Source organism: Grammomys surdaster, unplaced genomic scaffold, assembly GCF_004785775.1.
Source record: "Grammomys surdaster isolate TR1022 unplaced genomic scaffold, NIH_TR_1.0 137, whole genome shotgun sequence".
NCBI classification, from domain to species: domain Eukaryota; kingdom Metazoa; phylum Chordata; class Mammalia; order Rodentia; family Muridae; genus Grammomys; species Grammomys surdaster.
This window is the reverse complement of record NW_021604595.1, coordinates 8,880,757-8,889,239: the sequence shown is the minus strand read 5'-3', so window position 1 is coordinate 8,889,239 and position 8,483 is coordinate 8,880,757.

Here is an 8,483-nt window from a genome sequence, read left to right as displayed (position 1 = left end):
TCTTTCTTTCTTTCTTTCTTTCTTTCTTTCTTTCTTTCTTTCTTTCTTTCTCTTTCTTTTTCTTTTTTCTTTTGCACTGGTATAAATCTGTAAACATTTCAGGCTTGAACAAACATGTTACTAGTTATTAAAATGTACCCTTTTCTTGACATTTTAACTTGGCAGAGATTGGGATGTGTCTCTCATTACTGTCAACCAAGGAACAGTCTTGTCATTATCGTAACTCATGCATATGTGATTTTGCAGCTTGTTACAGAGTCATTACCTCAGCTGATATGTATATTGTTGGTATCAAATATTTCAGGTTTAATTGGCATTTTAAAAATGTTTTTAAAAAGACAGCACTTTGACTCAGCATTGAAATGAAAGGTTATTGTGTGTGTTGAGAACCATGGAAACAGCATTGGAACATTTGTGATATTAGTGATGCCAACATTTGTAGTTGGAGAAATGATCACAATTCTATATTTTCTTGCAAAGAAACATCAAAATGCTTTACAGGACTTAAGAGAGGAAGAGACCCACAGGTTGACAAGCTGTGCTATATTTTGTCAGCAAGGCACTTGGAAAACAATTGCCTTTCTTCATGCCAAGTGATTGCAGTCAAAGACAGGAGAAATTGCCAAAATCCTCAGAATTGACGTAACAAAATTCAAAGCAGAGAGAGGCTCGTGTGACCACTTCATGGAGAGGACTGCCGTTAAGACATCCAAGGTTTTATGCAAAGCTGCTTGCCGGTATTAGACAGAAGGCAGTGGTGAGCAACTCTTCCGGAAATGCTGTGTGGCCAGTGCTCTTGACATGGGTGGGAAAGTACAGATGCCTACAACTAATTTGGGAATGGATTTGGAAGAGGTGGGCTCAGAATATTAAGTTACAGTTATAACTTGGCCAGTTTATTTCACAAATTCGTTACATAGGCACAAGATTTATGCGATAAAAATATTTTAGAACATGGAATAAATGCAAAATAAAACATGTTTCTGTGATACCAGGCAAATGCCATAGCTTAATGAGCAATGCTTTTTTTCTTAGAAATACATATGGTGCATCCTAATAGATGGTCACTTAGATTAAGTAAAAGTGATAATATGTAAATTTACTTTTCAAGATAGCAGTTATTTATTGGAGAATTTAAGTATAAATATTACAGTGTTAACAGTTATTTTTTATGAAATACTTTTAGGTAAACCTATTGGGGGTTCAGAGTTGTAGTTAGGAATCTTAAGAGCCGTCTTCTCCTTTATTGAGAAGGATATCAGTCCCCCCTTTATATGGGGATTTATGCTCTGGTCTCATGTTGTGGAGAAAGTACTTCACAAACAGCAAGTCAGTGACAAGACCTCAAGAGTAAGGGCTTGAGAAAGTACTGCTTGAAAATGCCTGCTTGACTGTAAAATGCCTCTGCCTGGAGTCCATGTTTATTTGAACTGAACTTTGGGCTGTTTACTAGAGAAGAGTGATAGATTGATGAACCCTCTAGTGTTGTCTGCTCCATACAGAAATGAGCAAGGCCTCGCTCCTTACTCGTTCTTGTTCTTCACGGCCATGTTTAATCTCATGTGTTACCTCGTCCTTCGCTCCGGCAGATGCTGTTTATTAATTGTCTGCTGGCACTGCCCAAGGTGAGTTCCTAGAGATGTAGACATTGTAGCCCCTTGAATACACCGGCAGGGAAGTTACAGGAGACAACCTTCAGCTACATTTTCTGGGGAAGATCCCCAATAGCTTGAGAGTGAGGTGCAGTCATTCTGTCTTTATGAGGCATGACTAAAAGGCACAAAGCAGTGACATTGTTCTAGCATTGACCTTTAGCATTTAGTATTTCTTATACTAACTAAATAATTTTAAACCGGTCAAGTTGCCCCAAGGCATCTTGGTACTGGAGGATGTTTACATTAGATTTTTTTCATAATCTAATGTTTTGAGCTTCAAATTTTCATTGTTGCCAGTGTTTTGTGGTGGACATCTAAGGGTTAGATGCCAATAGAAAAAACTTTAAGCAGCAGGTGAGCTCTCGGCTGTGTCAGTATTAAAGAATGATACTGATGTAACTGTCCCCCTCCAATCCATAGCAAGGCCCAAACTATTCCTGTAAAACTCCATAAAGGGCATTATTTATTGGTATTTATGTTTTCCAGCATATCTTATAAAACTAATAAATACTGTGCTTGGCCCATGACTAATATCGTCTGGTGTAATAGCTCATACTAGGCGTGTTTTAACTTAAGTAAAACCATTTTGGATGCCAGTATGAAGAATCTGAGGCACAGTCCTTTGTGTAAGATTGGTTTCTCGGACCTCCTATACCTGACCAAGAGAGGGAAGAGGAAACATTGTCCTGCAGGGTTCCTCATGTGCTGTGGACTTCTGTCCTGTTTCCTGTTTTGATTTAGGGCTTTTATAGCTGTTATAATTGTCATACCTGTATTCTCAGGCTCTTGGTGCAAGGGGTGTACTTAACTTTAAAGTTTAAAGATACAACATACAGATACTAGAGTCTTTCCTGCACCCTTCCGAAAATAATGCTATCATCTCTGAGGATCAATTAGATACTTGAGGACTCAGGTAGATCGCTGCAGTTCCTTCTCCACCAACCCTTCCTAAAGGTGTATGTGTGCATGCGTGCGCAAGTGTGTGCATGTGTGTGTTTTCAAATGCTGGTGTGGTGTCGTGACTCAGATTTAAATGCCAAATACACTAAAGACTTGACAGCTGAGGCATTAAGCACATGCCTGAGGAAAATATTTGAACTGAATGGATTCCCACAGTGGAAGTAGATACTGGTTAGCTGTTACATCAACATCTTGACCCCTTCCTTTAGGCTTAAAAAACCATTTCAAAGTGGTGTTTTGCTAAAAGTTAAGGATAAGTATGTACTGACATCTAAAACACGATGCTAGTTCATGTTTCCCGTTAAGAGGACTAAACTGTGACGTTATTTTGAGTCCACAGTACAGTCTTTTTTTACAGTCAGTTTTTCTCAGAAGGTGTCTGACTGTGACTGGTAGCCAGTGTAACTGCAGATCTCAGCTGGTAAACTACATGCTTTTATATTTGAAGTTGACTTCCTAAAGCCAACAAGCAGTCCTCAGAGCATGGAGATGCTCGGATGACTGTAGAGGGGCATCGGGTTATAGAATATAGAAGTAAAGAACCTTGTATTGTCTTCTGTTAAAGTCGTTAGTGTTGGAAATGTCTAACAAGTTCCATTTTATTCTGTATTAGTAGAAGCTGTATCTCCATTTGTTAGCGCACATGCTACCTGTGGAGGACTGTCTACCATTAACCTCCACACCAGTTCTATGCGTAACCATTCGCCAGATACTGCCGATGTGGTTTCTTACAGAAGCCTTTCCGTCCTGTGCTGTGATGCATTGTCATCTTGCTGCTTGACAGAGACTTTGTGAGGAGTCGGAACTGTGTGTGTTAACAGTCCCTATGTAGAACAAGACGTAAAATACAAATGAGGGATATGCAAATGAATGATGTTCCTGTCTTAGAATATCGAAAGCTTCCATGGTTTGTATGTTTTAACTTCCTCTTTAAACTTCACAGAATAAATGAAAATGAAAACAAGCACACATGTGTTTTCATTGATTAAGGAGAATGACTGTGATGGGTACTTTAGACATGGTGGGATTTTAAAGCCATTTTTTTCCTTATGGTCCAGCCTTCAGCACCTTACTTCATCAGCTCTAAAAGTCTAAGAATTGGGAGGATAGCCATAACATTCATCATGCTAAGAAGTTAATCAACACAGAGCCTAAAAGACATAGCACAGCCCTGCTGGTTGCTTAATCAGTTACTCTTCCATCATCCATCACCTCAAGAGCTTGCTAATTTGCTTAGCCTAGACCATGTTTCACCTTTGTTAGCACACTGACTACCTCGAAAGCCAAGGGGACTAAATACTACTACCAAGTGAGAAAGATGCAGGGCCCTGTGAGAACCAGTTGGAGGTAGAAAACCATGGACTCCAGTGACTGAGCCAATGTTTTTCTTCAGTGCTCAGGTGCCAGAAACATAGGATAGCAAAAGAGACTTTGCCAGGCCTTGGCTTTGTAGGTAGAGCAGGTCTGTTTTAGAGATTGCCGGGGATTGGTCTGGGATCTGGGCTGGTTAGGAGATTCACTCCTGGTGCCAAAGGCTTGGGATGGTGGGTAGCACTTAAAAGGAGAAAGATGTTTACAGAATGGAGGAGCAATGAGAACACCCGCACCTGCTGTGGCCCAACACGCAGGCATAAGGATGATGTTGTTTATGGGGGGTTGGGGGAGGGGCACCAGTAAGAGCTGCAGGAGGAGTTTTCCAGGTCCTGGATGAGAAGAGGAGCTCACATGAATGTTGGGATGGCCTGGTGTTGCTTTGTATTCAAATGTTAAATTCTGTACCCCAAGATCTGGTTACCCCAAGACTAGTGAATTCTTATGCACACCAGCTTTTGTTATGCAAACCTTGCTCCCCAAGTTAATTGGTCAGTAAAAGGCTAAAGCCTGTGATTGGACAGTAGGGAGAGGAAGGTGGGACTTCCTGGGAGGGTAAAAGGAACTCTGGAAAGAAAAGAAGTAGGTGGTAGGCCCTTTGGCCAGGAGCTAGAGGAGATAGATAGGCTAGTTACCTGGAAGATGTAGCTTTCCATGTGGCTGGATAGGTCTAGATGTTCAGGTTAACAAAGATGACCTAGTGAGAGTGCCCAGCTAAAGCCTAAGCTTTGAAATATTAAAAGTTCTCTGATTATTTGGGAAACTAGCTGGTCAAGGAGTAACTGCCCCAGTATTAATTTCCAGCATAATTAATATATACAGAATATTAAATATTTTTTACACATGAAAAGCATACATAAGGACAGATGAGTTATTGCTTGTAGAACCATGTATAAATGTTTCTGGAATCAAGAAAGCAAATGGGGCCAGGCGGTGGTGGCGCACGCCTTTAATCCCAGCACTTGGGAGGCAGAGGCAGGCGGATTTCTGAGTTCGAGAGTTCGAGGCTAGCCTGGTCTGCAGAGTGAGTTCCAGGACAGCCAGGACTACACAGAGAAACCCTGTCTCGAAAAACCAAAAAAAAAAAAAAAAAAAAAAAAAAAAAAAAAAAAAAAAAAAAAAAAGAAAGCAAATGGTTCGAGGGTAGGGGTATGTGAAAGATCTAGACCACAAGGGACCTTGTATATAATGACACAGGCTTTGACATCCAAGCCACATGTGATAGCATTGAAATATTTTTGAGGTAGCTGCTCCTTGCATATAGCCTAGGCTGACCTCAAGTCACTGAGTGCAGGCGTTACAGTACCACACAACCACACCAGGCTTGAATTATTTTAAAAAATGAGAACACAGATTTTCCCAAGATACTGAGTGGTCATTATCCTAGGTACCTGGGCTGGGTGCAGATGACTTAGGAAGATCATGTATGAGGACAGATTCAATGCTGTCAACAGAATGTCTCTTTCACTGGCCTGTGCTGAGACACTGTGGCCAGTTGGACAGAAGTGGGACCATGGAGGTTAAAGCATGAGATTGGCTTCTGAAAGCAAGGAGGGGGATGGATGAGAATGTAAACATTTTAGATTTGTGGTCGGTAACACTGAGCAATGCATGTAGGGATAGATTCGAGCTTGAGTATTGGAAGGCGGAAGTCAAAGGCCTCTAGATTTGGGAGTGCTTCCTGGCATTTTGGATAAATAATGAACCAGGTGTAAAACTACCACGAAGCATGAGACTTGTAACTCTGGTTTGGAGTATGTGGATACAGTTGAAGCAATAAGCAAAGATAGCAAACCTCCCCCACTCCCTCCGCAACCCTCCCTCCCCCCAAAGAGAAGAACTGGACAAAACAACCCAACACAGCACAGCAATGGTGTGACTATTTTTGTCTCTTTGACAATTTGTTTCAAGCTTTGCTCCCCAGTGCCAGTGTTGGATGATGAGGCCTGTGGGGAGTGGTGTTTGGATCTTGACAGTTCTGCCTTCATGAATGTTTAGTGCCATTGTAAAGACAGCTTGAGGAGGTGGGCTTGTTTTCTTTTCTGCTCTTAGACCATATGAAGGCATAGCAAAAGTGCATCATCTTGGAATCAGACATGACTTCACCAGTATCTTGATCTTGGGCTTGCAGTTTTAAAACTATGAGAAATCCATTCTTAATTAAATTACCCAGGTGAATGTGTTCTGTGATAGAAGCTCAGAAGCAGGTCCCTAAAGAACATCACTATGTCAGACATTTTCTAAAAGTCCGTTAGGATGCTGAGAAGGACTGACAGAGAAACAGGAGCACACCTACAGAAGAATGATGATAAACAAAGGGCAGGAGGGACATGGATTTCTGCTGAGGATGGTGCTAAGTCTGACTATCAGGAATTGGTAAGAGGATGCTAGTGCAGTGGTCCATGCCTAAGATGCAGGCCTGGAGAGGGACAGTCGGAAGAGCGTTCTATGAGAGTTGATTTGACAGGGTCCATGATAGGATGTGACAGGTGAAGAACATGGATGAGAGGGTGGTTTGCTGCTGGGGGATGCTGGGATGCAACATGTTGGAAGGCACAGATTGAGAGTGAGACCAGATCATGTGACAATAATAAAAATGGCCAATCTGGATCCTAGGATAAAAGTTAGGAGAACTGAGATCCAATCCAAATCCTATAACTTGGTCCTTGATAGTTTGTATAGCCTATTTCTTGGTCTATTAAATGGGAGAGATATGGCTTTTTTTCTAAAGATTACTCACTAAGTATATTAATATGTAACGAACCAGTGACTGCTCTGCTGTTCATTAACCTTTAAACTGTAGAAGTTTTCTTAAGGACAACTTGGTTCATTTAAAACGTCAGTTGAGAGAAAGTCACAGAACATGCACTCACTATTTCTGAATAAACAGAACCAATTCCCCTCCCTCTTTTTAAAACCCGATCGATTGCAGACCTATTTGAGTTTCATCTTCCCTTCGCAAGGTCAGATATGATTCTGTGATTCAATCTTGTTTTCTTAAATAAGAACAGACCTTTGCAGAGAAGTTTTATTTTATTATCCATGATAGCGTAGTATGTTTACATGCATATATTTGCGAAGGTTTCACTCTGTGTCCTGTGGTGGTCTGGGGCTCACTGTGTAACTCAGACTAGCCTCTGCCTCCCTAGAGCTGGGATTAGAAGTGTGAGCCACTGCACCTGGCTCAGCGTGCACGTTTTAAATTTAACTGCTTAGATGGACAGGATTTTTAGCATCTTGCTTTTTTGAAAATTTCCCAGCACATTCAAACAAGTTTCCATAGGAACATCACCTCTCTCTTCACATTTGCTGAGGTATTTAGTTAAAGTGTATGATTACAATAGCAGAGGTAACTGGAGTATGCATATTCATGTTCGGAAACCCAGTCTCATGAAACATGAGACTCGTTAGCGAGAACAGATCTGTGAGCATATACTGATTCTCTGTCCTGCTTAGGAAGGACTTGGGCATCTTGTTCAGAAGCCAGTGGGAACCTCAGCCTGCAGTCTGTCACATTTTGTATCTATCCCTGCCTTGCCTTCCCTCCTGATGCAGGACAAACCTTCTGCCTGTACAGATGTGTCTTCCTTCCTTCCTTCCTTCCTTCCTTCCTTCCTTCCTTCCTTCCTTCCTTCCTTCCTTCCTTCCTCCCTCCCTCCCTCCCTCCCTTCCTTACTGCAAATTGACACTACCAGTGACTTCTCTCACCCTATCAAGTGGATCAGTCCCTACAACACAAATATTCACCAAGCAGTTTCTGCCTTGAAGGAATGAAGGAAAAGCCTCCTTGTGGGTGCCATCCCCCAGAGTGTGGAGGCTTGGACCTTTGGGCTGATGCCAAAAGCTGGGGTGGGCACTCAGGGCATGAAGGATAAGACAGCCTGCCCTCAAAGCAGGGAGGCTTGGGCCTTTGAGCTGATGCCAAAGGTTGGGGTTGGGGGTGGCTCAGGGCCAGGGATATTCACCCCCACCAACTGAAGGTCCTGTTGGCCACACATGGACACTAGCTGTGGTTCTGTTTCCTCTCTTGGGCTGTTTAGACACTGCTGCCCACCAGGTTGGAAGGATGAAGTAGAGCCCAGAACCAGTGTGTGTAGGATCTTGGTGCAGCTGTGAATGCTGAGGGAAGAAGGCTTCTCCGGGGATTTTCATTTTACAGTTTCTCTTAGACGATCTTCAGTGAAACAGCGTGTGCACATACACTGTATTCAGGGTTGAACAAGGGCTATATGTGAACCTTGGAGAGTGGGAAGGAGTTTTCAGGGTGAGTGTTAAGTCATTGGCTGGAGCTCAATCACTGGGGATGCCTCATTTGCATGAAGGAATCCCAGGTGCTTGATGAGCAGGTTCTCAGCTGGAGAAAGGAGGTTGAACCAGTAATTTTGCCAAGGACTACATGATATTTCTCATGACATTCCTCGTGTGGAAGATGTAGGGGTCAGGCTCCCCAGATCAGGCAGAGGAGAGGAAGCCCAGCTAAGAAAATGTAGTCCTCTA